Raw genomic sequence first — 15,720 nt, 5'->3', positions numbered from 1 at the left:
CATAAAAAAGTCATTTATATCTATCCGTATCTATTAAATACAAGCAATATTTACAACACCAATTATTAAATATCTCGGGAAAATACAAATAATGCATTTTTATTAATAATATGAATTTCACTTTATTTACAAACTTTTAAATGGAAATATAAAAATTACGCAACTATAAACTAAAATAGATGCTTAAACCTATGTAAAAATAGGTTTTTCTTAGAACTACTGACATCATAAAAACAAACAAAGATAATAAATGACGATGGTTTCCAAAAAACAAAATTTCTTTATCGAGTGAAAAAATTATCTGAATAATCTAAGCATATTATAAAATAATTTAATTTTGATTCCATTTCATACAATAGCTTAACAAACCGCCCATTAAATGAATTTTGCAAGAAACTGCAGAGTCATATTCAAATTCTTAAAACTTCCATCATTTCCACCTCAAATTTAAAGAATCAATACTTTACTCCCTCATTTAGCTGTAATTTGAATATACTTTACTCATCAAAAACACTCCGAATACCATTTTATCAAAAACGACTTCTGTGGAAAATAAAATTTCTTTCCAGACATTTTTTACTTAAAATCATTTCAGCCAGTAATCACCACCTGACGAACTAAAACTTATTTCTATAATCTTTACAGAATGAAAACTTCTCTAATTTTAGAAACTCCAAAATACTGCGAACAGTTCAACAGACGCCCGCATTCTTTTCACTCTTACAAGAATGTGTCAATATTTATTTTATTAAATAAATTATTATACAAATTTGCAAATTTTAAACGCAGAAAATTTTTAGCGAAGACTTAGAATCACGTAAGAGACGTATGGATAAATATACACATAAAAAGGGAAATTCAAAAAAAGAAAAACTATTGTCGCTAGCGAAAGTCCTTTATGAAAATGAATATCGTAATATCGTACCTCAAGCTAAATATGAACAAAATTCTTTTGAAAACATCATAATGTCTTTAGAATCTTAAATTAAAATTATCTTTTAATTATTCAATTTTTCATATATAATTTTGCAAAATTTGGGAGGTTTGTACGTAAAAATACTTCTGTATTCAAACTTTTTGTGCTGAAATGTTATATTCTACTCAAATACGATCCTTTAAATTATATTATTCTAAAATTGTTCTACCGAATTTTCTTTATTTACGCATTTAATTTATTTCTTAAACACTCGAATTTTATACCCTTTAATAAGCGCACATAAAGTACTTTTAAATTATTTTAAAAGTTTAAAAATTAGATCGTAACTTTTATTTCTACTAAGTAATAAAATTTGAATAAAAATTATTATTTCGAAATATTTAATCTTATGCATAACAGAGAACACGGTATTTTTTAATCTAACAGAAAAAAAGAAACTTAGTTTTTAAAACTTTCCGTGAATTCCTTCAGGCATTTATTCTCTTTCCTACTTCAAGATTAGGCTTAATTGTCTATTCCTAAATGATAGCCACGCCTTAATATTCTCTCAGTCAATCTTTTACTTTATTTATCCCAGAATTAATTTTTTTATGAAATAATTTTATACCAAACTTGCAAAAAATAATGATAAAAGATGAAAACTTACTATGTGGAACGGAACGAGCTCTCTGGTTGAAACTCGCAGAGAAGACGACCTTATGAATGACACTTCACTGCAACGCACCGCGATTTTTACTTTAACTCATCGAAACTAGTTTGCGCCATCTAGTGACCCCGGAAGAAACTACGCTGTTCCGATTAATTTATTCTTGATGATAAAGCGACTCCAACTAGCGGCGAGAAGGCTGCGTTGAAATGCGGCTGATCGGCGCCCGAGAGGGTGATGGATTAAATAGTCTAGCTAAACCACATTTTCGGAACTTTTCTATCACTTAATCTTTTGGGGTCTGGGGTTTTTCCAGATTTTTGGTCCTAACTGACCTAAAACGTACTTTATCTATTTGACGAAAACGTTGCTATTTAATAAATTATGTTTTATTTGTAATTGCGATGTTAAGCAATAAAAAAAATGAAGTTATCTACTGTTGCTAATTCAACTGTGAGAGAAACTAATTTTTCCCCCTTTATAATACTCGAAACGTGAGCAGGTGTTCAAAGTTTCTTCTTTATAATAGTAGGCAGATGTTTTTATTGAAGAATTGTCAGTTAATAAATAAACTGATCAAATATGAATATTCATCCTCCATTTATTTAAATTAGTATTTTTGAATTCCTTTGAAAATCAAATAAATTTTTCCTTTTGTTTTTTATATTTATCAGAATTGTCTGTAAATTTCAAGGTTTTATTTTACTTCAAAATTGCAATCGTTTTTCTAATTTTGAAGTGATACAAAATGGGGATAATCAAACCAAGGAAAAATATCTCAAGACTTAATTTGCAAGTTGATATTTCCCATTATAATTATTTAAAAAGGGAAATTTTCATCTTTGATGCATATTTACTGAAAAAATCGTGTTTGTAGCAACTTTGGCAATTTCTCCCACATTTTTGGGAAAAAAATGTTACCTCATTTGTTTCAACTTTTTATTCATCGTCTTTCCATATTATTATTAATGGAAGATCAAACGAAATTTTAAACTTATAATCCCGATATCTGTATATTTTTACTGGAAATGGTAATTAGAAATAAAAAAAGAATAAGCAAATTGTTTATTTAGAAATTGAAATAGCCTATTAAACAGAAAAAGATAAAAAGAAAGTTTACATTCAAGTTGGGATAAAACTCGTAATCTTAATCTGAGTGTTTGTCTGTACCAGACGGGGTACTGAGACCGGATCATAGAGATTCCAGATTCGATTTTACCAAAAAGACATCGTGGTTTAATGCATCTTAAATACGTAGGTTGTTTCTTTTACAGAGAGAGTACTGAAGTTTGGAAAAGGAAATAGCCAGCGTCAAATATACAACGGCTCAAATTTATTTTTGTCTAAAAATAGCCATTGTGGTATGCTCTCATTTATTTCTCAATCAGATTGAATAAAAATCTCCTTAAAAATATGTCGAAAATTCAACACTTCAAAAAAACATTGCACGTAATTTTTCTTAAGGAATATTAGCAACCTCAACATCCAATAACTAATTTTAAAAAAAGAGCTTCAACTTTATATTCATAGGCTTTATTGTAATTTATTGTTTATTAAATTTAGATAAAAAAAATTAAAATTTAGTTATCCAGTATGTCTTCATAGAAGGCAAAACTATTCGAGAATTTCAAACAATTTCCTAATTGAACAACAAGACAAATTTGTTTGAAGCCAAATGCTTTTCAACTGATTGGCCGGTTCTTTCTTTTTATTGTTTAAAGATTATTTTTCAACCCATTCACTAGTTTTGTTTTCAGAAGAAATTAAATTGAGCTTTCTGTTAGAAAACAAAGACATTTTTTGTCTTCTTGTCTTCCCTCCAATTTCCAAAAGATTTAAAAGTAAAAAGAAATGAAATAAATACCTTAAGAAATATCTTAGTCTCTAAAACCGATTAGTTGGATGTTCAAATACCTATAAAAATAATAAGCAATTCATTTGGTTCAAAAAAAATTTCTATACAATGAAAACATATAATCCTGACACATCTTTAAAAATGATTTGATTCCTTAAATAATATAATTAAAATAGAAATGCCAGTTGGATTGAAATTCAAAATATTTAGAGTTTTTCCACCTTTCCAAAATTAATAAATAAAAAACAAGAAAAAACGAGACATTTATATGTTGAGTAAGAATTAAAAATATTCATTAATATCATTTTGGAACAGATTGAAATAAAAATGTATGTTTGCACAAATGGAAAATGTAAGTAAAAATGACATTCTCAAAACACCATGGGAAATTATTATAAAATTATTCTCCAATTCGATGTTTTCAATTTTGATAGTAAGATAGTATCCATAATGTGTAAAGTAGCTTATTTGAAGAGAAAATCTTTCTGGAAAAAACATGAAATTTGTTAAAATCAGATACCGTTATTTCTCATACAATTTCAGAAATAGCCATCAAGAAAACTACTATTCAAAAATGGAAAATGAGTAGATTGAAAGCATTTTTCACTCCATTATATCTAAATAACCTGAAAAAGTATATTTTGCTGAAATTTCCATGTATCAAACAGTAAGATTATCGTTTACTTTTTAGTTCAATTTAGTTATATTAATGTCCCGTTTCAAAGCAACAATAGGGCTGTTTGGGGACGGACCTCGTAATTTTGAATCCCGGGCAGATTAAGAGGACTACACTTGAGCTAGTACCCCCCTCTCCAAACTTCCACACCCCACCACAGGGAGGAAGAATTATCTTTAACACTGTAAAAGACGAGGGGTAGACACGGGGGGGGGAGTTGAAGTATTCATTGTATCCAAAACGCGCAGCTCTCCAGTACCATCCATTGATTAGAAAGATTCGACAGGCCTGTTCATTATCGCTCACCGTTGCCGAATTTTGAAATGATTGAAATTAGGACAAGATCATGCCTATATTTCTTTAAAAACAGGAAGGTCACTTGGGGATTTTCAAATCCTCTTAAAGAAATGGTTTCCCTTTCAATTAAAACAAACCAGAAAATTTTCTAATTTAACACACTTGATATATCGAATAACGAAAAGTGATTGCGAGTATCTTGAAGTAATTCTTCAACTAAACAAAATACAGTCATTCTCTGCATTTTAATGAAAATCTATATACCTAAAGATGGTTATATCAAAGGATATTCTAGTTAAATTTTGAGGAAACATATAAAAAAAAAAAAGGACACCCAGTGGATGAGAATGATTTCAAGGATAATTTGTATAAAAGACAAGAAAATTATAAATATCGTCAAACCCAAAGATATGCAGGAATCTGAATGAACAGACCGCAACGAATATCAATATTGGGAATTGATAATCAAGAAAAATTCATCCCATTATGACCGTCGTACTCATGAATACGCCGTTAGCATGTACGTGCCGTTAATCAGAGATACGGCACGTCAACAAGTGGCAGCATCTTTGTTACAAATATGGCAGCTTCTCATCTTAGTACTCAAGGTAAAAAATGGATTGCATGCCTTCATGTGATAAGTAAGAAATTCTCATAAGAAATCGAAATTCCGAATAATGACATCTGTTTTAAATTATAACCACTAAGTGATGTTCACATTACAGACAGCCAGACATTTCTTTTTTCATAATATCTTTAAGGATTTCATTCGTGTTAAAATATCTTTAATGTTATAATGATGCATTCATTAATTTTTTAAACCTTTCCTTTGCTTTCAAAAATTATTCTTTAAATTTTTACTTTTCTTAAAGATCTAACATTTTCTAAATTTTCCGTTTCTGTATGTTTAATTTTTTAAACATATTTTAGTTATCAGAGATATCAAGATTTATTAGATAATAAAAGATACAATGAAAGATGATTGGTTGTTTTTTTTAAAAAAACTCCTTAATGTTTTAATTTTCGAAGGGTTAAGAGAAATTTCTAGAAATGTTTTTATTTTACACCTTTTATTAATTTTTATATTTCAAAACTGCACAGAAAAATATATTTTGAAATTATTAAAATAATTAACTAGATCATATCTACAATTATCTGCATTATAAAAATGTAACTGTAACTAATGCCTGATTTAAACTTGATGACTCTTAACAATTTGAGATAAATATATTTATAGCTTCATTAAATTAGTATATTTAGTATATAGACACTCGTTGGCTCGAATAATTTCCTGGTTCCTGATATCTTGGGGGCCCTATAGCTTGCTTATGCGTACATCCAGTACTGACCAGTAACATGCCTATTAACATTGCAGTACAATTATGTAGCTGTCTGGGTATTACACCCGCTAAAATTAATGGAAACTTACAGTTTAGACTTTTTTCTCCTAAACTAAAATATGCGAGATTTGATTAATAAAAAATAACTTATCGGTAGGTTAAAAGAACAGATTGGCAGATAAAAAAATAATCTACAAATATCAAAATGTTAATTTTATTTTCAGTCTTAACGGTTTCCATTAGTTTTCAAAGAGGAAAAAATCAATGAAAAAATTTTAATGAAAAAAAAATCTTTCCGGGCATTTTAAAAATAAGCATGAGCGATTCTATAAGGTTTATTCTCCCCAGTAAAGAAAATCGTATTTAGTTTGAAGATATTTAAAAGTGCTACCAAATTAAATGCTAAAACTTCCAAAACTTGTATGCATTAAATTTTATTTCGAAAAAAAATAAGATTCTGGCATTCGAATGAAATTTAATAATATGCTGAAGAAAATTAATTAGGTCGACGAAAAGTTGCAGAAGAAATTTCAGAAAACTTAAATGATTAACTCGCTTTTATATAGTTTTAATCAACTTGACTTCTCAAGTGAGGAAAAATTGGATTTTTTAATGGAATTTTTATTCACTTCTTGGTATCACTTCTTGTTAAAGCTTTGAAATGATTACTCTCGATAACAGCATAGAACATATAATATTTTCAGAGCAATTATCTGTTTACCGATTAATTTAGTAAATTTTGATTCCATACAAATGGCACAAAATGGTAATTAACTTATACAAAAATTCGATTTTTAAATCCCAAATTATTAACAATAATAAATTCTAAATTAAAGACTAAAAAGTAAAAAATAATAAACGCAAAAGAAAATAGTCATTTTAGCTCACTAATAAAAAAATGTTTCTAAAAACGCATTTTTTATCACATTTTAATTAAAATACCTCTTTCGTTAAAAGGAAGAAAGAAGTTTTATAAAGGCTTGATATAGAGACATTTATTTGTTTCTTACTCCATAAAGTGGAAATTTATTTTCCTTAAGCCATTTAATTCCGTCCAATTAAACTCTTCTAGTTTCAGGGCACGTATTCTTTTATTTAAATAGATAGTTTCCATAAATATAATAAATTGTAAACTGTTTATCACTTTGACTTGTTAAAAGCAGGAATTTTGTTGCTCAGCCAAATTTCCATTTTCTCACTTAATTTTATAAATATGTGAGCAACGATTTAGTTTCTTAGAAAAATGGTGCACATTTTTGCTTAATTTTTAAGAGTGTACGAATTATTCAAACGTTTAAGATGATAAAAAATATTTCGGCAAAATTCTGTTTTTCACATTTCTTGAATTTCTTTTGCTTTTACAAAAACCCTTCTAGAAAGCTTTGTATTGTTTACGTTTACAGTGTAAAAAAACAAAGCAAATATTTTGAGCGAATTTTTCCCTTTATATCCTTCCTTTTATATTTCGACAATTGCTTATTTTCTTTCTTTCACGGATTTTTTTTATCATTTTTTCATCCATGTCATTTATTTGAGAATAAAATTCCCATTCACACGATTTTCAAACAAATCTCATTTATGATATTTTGTTACGATTTGATTTTTCTTTCACCTCTTTTATGCATAAAGTTAGAAATCTTATCCATTTTATTCTGTCTGAAAGGTTTATATGTTTGAAATATAGCATTGTTTCCTTTTCCTGTAATTTTAATAGAAAATATGAAACTTATTGTTGATATCTTTGTGCAACTACAAAATTGATGATTTTTTAGAATGGATTATGTTTGAATTTAAATATGAATTATGTTATAAATATGAATTTTCTCTTGTTTATATAATGAATCACTGAGAATTTATGTACTTTAATTATTTACTTCTTAATTGTATGAAAATATTTTAAATATGCTTACTAACATTTTATAACAGTATCAATCTCGCTATTCTTTCTCAAAAATATTTAAAAAAACTTTAAGTTATGAAGTCCACATGAATAAAAATGCATGGTATTCTTTATTTGCAAGCGGACACATTTAAGATTATCAAGCAAAAAATGGTTGCTAATTATTCTATTCAGCTAGGTTCTGTACGTTATAAAATCAGCTAATTATTCTATTCAGCTAGGTTCTGTACGTTATAATCTCAGCTAATTATTCTATTCGTTATTTGACTGTAATTTCTCTTACCCTGAGGATTTTCCCTGAAACCCACTCCGAATATTAATAGTTCCGAAATTAATTAGATAATCTCGATTGATTTTGATTAAATTTGGATTTCATATGCTTGGGGCCATCTGATGGTGGATTTAATAAATTAATAGTACGATTCGAATATATTTATAATAATGAATTACAAAATATCTATTTTAAAGATAAAAAGGTGAAAGAATAAGGAAAAGTAAAATATTTTTATAACTCTTACTAATACGCTACAATGTAGAAAATAATTTTTTTAGTCAAAGATACTGAAATCAAAAGAAAATCGCACAAGTGTGAGATGCTGAAAGAAGTATTAAGAATTAAGATAAAATAAATATCATAAGAAGAAAAATCTCTTTGTATACATTAAAGACTAAAAGTGTAATATAAAAGTTATTTAAACTCAAATTTACTTAGAGTATTTCAGTAGGGCCTTAAGATTTTAAGATTTTGTTTTTAACAATTCGATTTCAAAAAAAAATGTCTTCTTACTTTTTAGTATACTAACAAACTTAAAAAAAAAACTTATTTCCATTAATTCTGTAATTTACTTTACGCGCAACAAACACAAAAGTTATATATTTTTTTAAAAAAATGCTTGAATTTTGCATGTTACATATCACATAATGCAACTAGTATTCAAAATTCGCATATTCGGCCTTAATGAGAGACATTAGTATTAATTACTTTTTGTACACTCTTATTTAACTTTATTAACGCTTAATTAATGTTAATTAACCTTTTTTGAAAAGAGGGATTTCTGTAATCGATATTTCATTTACTCTTGATGTGATAGAATTTTGAAATTGTGTACACTTGTGGGTTTTTAAGCATAATACATCGATATATTTAAAATTAAATCATCAAATGGCCGATGAATTTTATTAACTTTTAATTCGATGCACGCTTCGCCACCTGATTAGGTATCTGAGAAGAGTTTACTTTCAAGGTTCCATAGTATTTATAATAAATATATTACAAATCAAATACTAAACAGTTGTAAGATTGATTAAAATTAATTTCTACTTTTTAGCTCAATAATAAAACAATGTTTTTTAAAGTTATTTTCATTAACTGCGTCAATGCATGAAATATAGCACATCGCATTCATCGACCTAAATATTTATACCTCTTAAACAAAACTTAACACTTTTATAACAATTGTAGAGAACATGTATTCAAAAAATGGGAACAAATGTTCTACTTCATGAATATTAGTTCTTTGAATGAATATAAAAGGCAAAAGACAATGCTCTGTACTTAATTGGGAATCAGCAAGTTGTCGTGTGCCTTTAGGTAATTGGAAATTTAATATGGTAAGACTCAGTAGCCATGAGTTTAATAACTATACTGTTCGACAACGTTGGAATCAGCTCTAATATTCCCGGGAGCTGTTAAGCATGGTAGATCTAATGTCATAATGAAGAGTTGGTTCAATTTACAGCTTTAGCTTCAGAGGGAGATAATAACCTGACAACTGCAATGCATAGGCCTTCTCTGACATGGATAAAATTATTCCTTTTGGCAAGAAGAAATTATCTTGTAGACGATATTTCGATCGATTTAGAAATATCCTAACTATATCTTTGCTACCAGTCATTAGCCATTACATCGCATCTAAATTGATGGATATATTGCTCAAATCTAACAGAATCGGATCTTTTATCCAACCATATGATAAATCAAACTAATCTTATGTAAAATTAATCACCAGATGTACCTGAGGAATATACTATGTCAGAGTTTTAGTAACAAAGTTAAAAGAAGTTGTGTGAGATAATTTTGGAGTTGTAAAAATAGTCTTTGTTTAATGAAGATGACATAGATATATCTAGAATTTGTTCTAGATTATTTTCTTTGGTTTAAGGAAGATGACATCTAGATACATCTAGAATGTTTTTAAATGATAGTTTAAATGAATGTTTTTAAATCAAACTTTAGCCTTTACACAACTATTAAATCAATAGATATACTGCCCAAAGCTCATCTAATATTAGACGTAAATATCAAGTAAACTAATGCTATGTGAAAATGTTGAATGGACATTAAATATATAAAGTATATAGTATACCTGGGTAGCATAAAGCCAGGATTCCGACTTCTAATATGGTTTTGTAAGATAATTTTGAGGCTACAAAACTACACAATTGATGTTTTTCTTTTATTTTGAAAAGTCAGTAATTGAAGAATAATTGTAAAGCCATTGTCTTTAATTATTCCTTGAAATTATTCAGTCACTCATTAAAATTTATTGAACAAGTTAACGAACAAATTTCTAGCCTGATTTGTATTAATTTAATGCTAATCAATGATATTTTGAGCATTTTTATTTTCTTGTTTATATATACAGTTAAAGTAACAGTAAAAATATTTCTGACATAAAAAGGGAATTGAAAGAAATTATCTGAATTAAGAAAAGTTCGCTAGTAATTAAAGTCTGAAAAGTCTTGCTATACATAGATAATGTATATGTTTAAAATAAATTCTTGTCTACAAATGCGACAGACGGCCTAATTAAATTCAAATCTAACAAAACAAATCAATAACCAAAATAATTATATTAATTATCTGAAAATGTGGAAGAAAACCGCAGCTGAAAGTTCAATTTTTATTTATTTATTTTCATTTTAAATATTCGATGTTTTATTTTGATTACTACCTATTTCGTAATAAGGATTCCGACGGGCATGTCGCAGAATCGTGGATTCAATTTCGCAGAAAATTTGCCGCATACTTGGTCTTTGATTGCATTAAATGTGCAGAAAATCACATACGCTCTCATTGGTGTGCGAAGATGGAATAATCTCAGGTGCCATCCTATAATAGTTTAAAAGTACGAGCGTCGTTCCAAAATAGATTTCAGTTAGTTTGAAAATGGAATGTAAATCTCTTTAAATTGAACTATCTCTTAGCACTGAAACAAATATCTAAAGTTTTTTAAGGATATACAACAGTTTAGTTTTACTAATGTCCCGTTTTAAAGCAACACTAGGACTATTTTGGGACGGACCTCGTAATTTTGAACCGTGGTCAAATAACAAGGACGACATCTGAGCTGACGCCCCCTTTCCATTCTTCCACACCACACCAGCGGGAGGAGGTTTGGATTTAGCGTGTACTAGACCCGCTTACATGAAGGTTCTTCGGTGGAATCGGGTCTCGAACTTGAAACCCTCCGGTTCCGAAGTCGAGACCTTACCATCAGGCCACCACTGCCCATGATATACAACAGATTAAATGAATTATAGTCATATTATTTTCTCTATTTATCCACCCAGAAAGAGGTCATTTTTTTTAATAAAAACAAACTTTAGTAGTAATAATACAGATAGTTAAAATATATATAACTTATAGGATATTGGATAAATAATTAAAATGTTTTGTATCTGAGTTCATTTCCCACAGGATGACAAAATTTATGAAAGTTTCTTAAAAGTGAAATTACTTCAAAGTACAATCGACAACATTAAAATCATATTTGATAAAACCCATTTGCGAATTCCATAGACAATTTCTCAGTCAAGAAATGATTCTCGAAAAAAAAATTACTCGTGCCTTTTTCCAATTAAATATGAGACTTTTTTAATAACTTCAAATGCACCAGACGTCTTCAGGATTCCCAAAAGGAAATCTTTTATAATATTTCCTGAATTTAAATTATGTTTGTCTCTGATTCATTCAATTATATGACACCCATAGGAGGTTTTTGGCTTTTAGGAGATTTTAGATTTGTGTGGTAACAAATAGATAAATAATAAAAGTTTTTTTTAAACAACATACTTTTATTAGTGCATTAAGAAGTAGAAAATAATTACTTTATCACAAATGTTGGGGCCAAAACAAAAAGAAATGCATTGTGAAAATACTCTGAGCACGTTGAGACTAACACACATTGGCAATATATTTTAATGAATGCTTAAAATGTTACTTTATTTTATTCATTGTAATACAGTTTCATTACCTTTTTGTTTCAGTGCTGTAAGCTTTATTTTTGTTACCACAAATTTTTCATCGAACAATTTTTTTTTCTACTTTTTAGAATTGCAGTGAAAGAATATATAAAACTTTTTTAATATTAATTATTTTTATATTCAAATCTATGATATATTTCCTAATTAGTATAAATATAATCATTATTATAAATTTTATTCTTGTATTTATTTTTTCCTCAATCTAATACCAGGGGGATACCAAGTGTGTAACACGAAAGTTTAATTATAATTGAAACTTGAAAATATTTATGTGGCTTATTTTTTAAAAAATACAACAGTAAAAAAAAAAATTCAGAATTATAGTCCTTCAAGAAATGAATGAAATAATCAAATTCTAAATTCCATCCTTCCAAACATCGGCATATATAATTATCCGGTACTGACTGTAACGTTGATCAGAGTTAAAAAATCTCGTTCCTTTTGAATTGCATTATTATCGGAAACAAAATCCCAATATCTGTTTTGGCATCTAAACTGCCAAAGATTTTTTATGCTTAAATTGATCAATTTATCGGTGCGTATAAAGCTAAAAATGAATGAAAATTAGCTATGGGGTTGTAAATTTCATATTTAGTTTACCTTTATTTTTACTGGATTTTAGCAAAGGGTAATGAGATGAAGTCTGCATTTGTTTTTTTTAGATTCAAACCTATTTTAATGGCTAATTTTAATATAAGTGATCGTGAACGTTATCAGTAGATAAGATCCTACATCAAGGGAAAAAAACTTTAAATGTTACTGTATATTTACATCTAGTCTTATCGATAATAATTTCTTTAAAATTTCTTCAGCACTGTACTAATGTATACGAAATTTTCTATTACAGCTTTTTCTCATTAATCTGACAACCATGTCAGTTAAATAGTTAATAGGATAGTAGCCCATCTAAACGGGCACATATTCTAGTCAAGTTAAATAAAAGTGTATAAATAGAAAAAGATAGATGGAAAAATAAGATAAAATTTTTTGAGTGAATGAGTTATGTACATACTATTTAGTAATAAGATATATTTAATGACAGCAGATTAATGTTAACCCTTTGCACTCGGAAAAGTAATTCGATGCATATTCACTTAAGACAACGACTTGTTCATTGCTCCGAAAAATAAATGCATGCATAATTGTTTTAATTTGTATTTTTCAGAATTATTTTTTACATCTTACCCTTTTATAAGTATTTTTAACAATTAAAAAATAAACAAAACGTCAAAATGATGCAACGTCTTGAGTGGTGAGTGAGAATCGCCATCCGTGTGCAAAGGGTTAAAATGGATTTCAGTAATTCAAAAACAAAGAGTTACGTTAAAATATTTCAATGATTTAGTGCTTGTTTTGGGGCAAATACTAAAACAAATTGAATCAATTACGGCAATCCAGTTTTTGAATATCTTTCTAAACAAGTTTTAAAATTATCTAAGTCATAGTATTTTAAGCTTTCGTCATTCGGAATGGCAATTTATTGCCTCGGAACGTCTCAGGTATTCATATAAAACTGTGAGCTGCACCTATAAATTTATTTCAAACTAAATTTTAATTTTAATTACATTTATAATATATTTTAATAATTGATGAACTTTTAAAAATTTCTTTTTTATATACTGCTTATTGTAGTTTTATTTTCTTATTCTATTCGTTTCAGCCATCTAAGCTTTTACAATTTTGTTTGAACTTCAAATTATTAATAAAAATGTTAATAAAACAAATTCAATTTTTTTTTAATTTTTCATTTTTTGCGATTTTACTACATGTGACATTACTGTAAAAGTAGTTTAGAATTCTAATACATTAAGAAGAGAGTAGGAATTAATAAAATTTCATCCTAAAAGAGAAGAAATTTATAAATTTCGAAAAAATAAAGTTAAATAAAAGTGAGTAAAAATAGAAAGATAAATCCGCAGTCAAGTCTTATATTTTTCTTAAAGATTTCGTCATAATACTTATCGAAACTGCATTTTGTCTTCCACGTCATTTAACACAACAGCTGCTCTTGATATCGATTACAAAGGGCCGAGCATTATCAATGAAAAAACATTGTAGCTCTTATTCTTTTCAACCTTTTTAAAATAACTACTCTTCCCATTTCTTTTATCATATAAGCATAGTTTCTAACAAACAAAATGTTTTAAAAATAAGCAAATATATCATTTATGTTCAATGTTTTGTGTGCAACCGACTTTTTCTTAAAACGTTGATGTCGCATTTATATAAAAGTTACGCTTTGTATTCTTAAATGCACAAAATCTTCAAATCTCTGAAAAGTACGAATCAAAATTCCTCCTCACATGCATTCGAAGCCTACAATATATATATATATATATATATATATATATATATATATATATATATATATATATATATATATACACAATAAGTGATTTAAGATAATCTCATCTAGCTCTAGTCGACTTGGAATGAACCTTTTTTTCACAAAAAAGTAATTTTATTTCGAGAAAGAATAAAAATGATTGTAAAAACATAAACAGCAGCGAAGAAGTTTTATGATACGATTGTAAAACGTCTTCGACATATAGTGTATACAAGTTTTGCAATCGAACTATTGTCATTTACATTAATACGAATAAAATGAAAATAGAATTTCTTGGCAGTTAAGATAGAAGCATAGTAATCATAACAGGAAGTAAATATTCAGTGAAACCTAATAAGAACTAAAAGCAACTAGTATCAAGAAACAAATATATGAACTCATTACAAACTATCATTACTTACAAGTCGAACAATTCCATTGTCCGTCGTGTTCCAATCTTCATCAGTACTCATCTATTCATTGACAAAAATCCGCAAACGATTTAAAACGGCATTCACTACTGTAAAGGTTAATTGACTTGCAATCGCCATATAGAAATCAAGACGCCTTTCATACACATAAATTATTGTAAGTTATTATTCCTAAGTTTCACTTGCATTTCCCCTTAGGAATAGTACTGTTGCCACTTACGTTAATACAAATAAAACAGAAATGCAAATGAAGTTTGTTGACAGTTAAGATAGAAGCATATTAATCACAACAGAAAATAAATATTCAGTGAAACCCAATAAGAACTAAAAGCAATGAAAATCAAGAAATATAAATATACAAATTCATTCCAATCTCTGTCATTGCTTACAGGTCGAACTATTCTATTCATTAGTATTCATCTATTGATTGACAAAAATCAGCGAACGATTTAAATAAGGGTCTGATTGGCTTGCAGTCGCCATTTGCGATCACCGTATAGCCACCAAGACGCCTTTCCTACACATTGTATAGATAGCGAAACAAAAGTGCATCTAATAAAACCGAAACTTCTGAGTGCATTTTAAATTCATGATATTTTGTTAACTAAGGGCCGATGCTGGTTAAAATGTGATCAGATAAAAGTGATCTCACTGTAATTACAAAGTTAAAGCTATTTAAAACTGCTTGTTAATTTTTTGAGCACCCTATATGAAGTAGACAACTTTTATAAGCTAAGATATCATTATTTCCCCTTTTTTCTGGAAAGAAAATATCTTATAAAATTTCCACATAATCCCTTGGATTATGGTTAGAAAAATCAAGCAAATGTAATTTTAATGAATACTTCTAAGGGGAAATACATGTATGTTATTGTTAAACATTAATTACAATATTGGAATGAGTTTATTAAAATGAAAAGACTTAAATTATAGCATATAGATACTTTTCTCGTCTAATACAAATATTTTTGACCCTAGTTGCAGGAATATGAATAATAAAATAATGTCCATGCTCATTAATCTTTAGAAAAGACATTTTTTTTTTT

At 27.9% G+C, this 15,720-nt stretch overlaps 1 protein-coding gene across 2 annotated transcripts in view; it reads right to left on the bottom strand.

Annotated features, from left to right (window-relative positions):
- Positions 1-14,809, bottom strand: part of LOC129960003 (synapsin-like) — a 415,673-nt gene extending 400,864 nt beyond the window's left edge. The window contains exon 1 of one of the 2 annotated variants that reach the window (XM_056072983.1): positions 14,666-14,809. The gene's annotated coding sequence lies outside the window, so the exon portion shown is untranslated. Of the gene's footprint in view, positions 1-1,583; positions 1,645-14,665 lie in introns of those variants that run through there. The other variant, XM_056072982.1, reaches the window with a different exon arrangement.
- Between the last annotated feature and the right edge of the window lie 911 nt (positions 14,810-15,720).

This window comes from Argiope bruennichi, chromosome X2 (genome assembly GCF_947563725.1).
Source record: "Argiope bruennichi chromosome X2, qqArgBrue1.1, whole genome shotgun sequence".
Classification (NCBI taxonomy): Eukaryota; Metazoa; Arthropoda; class Arachnida; order Araneae; family Araneidae; genus Argiope; species Argiope bruennichi.
This window is presented reverse-complemented; position numbering and strand designations above follow the sequence as displayed.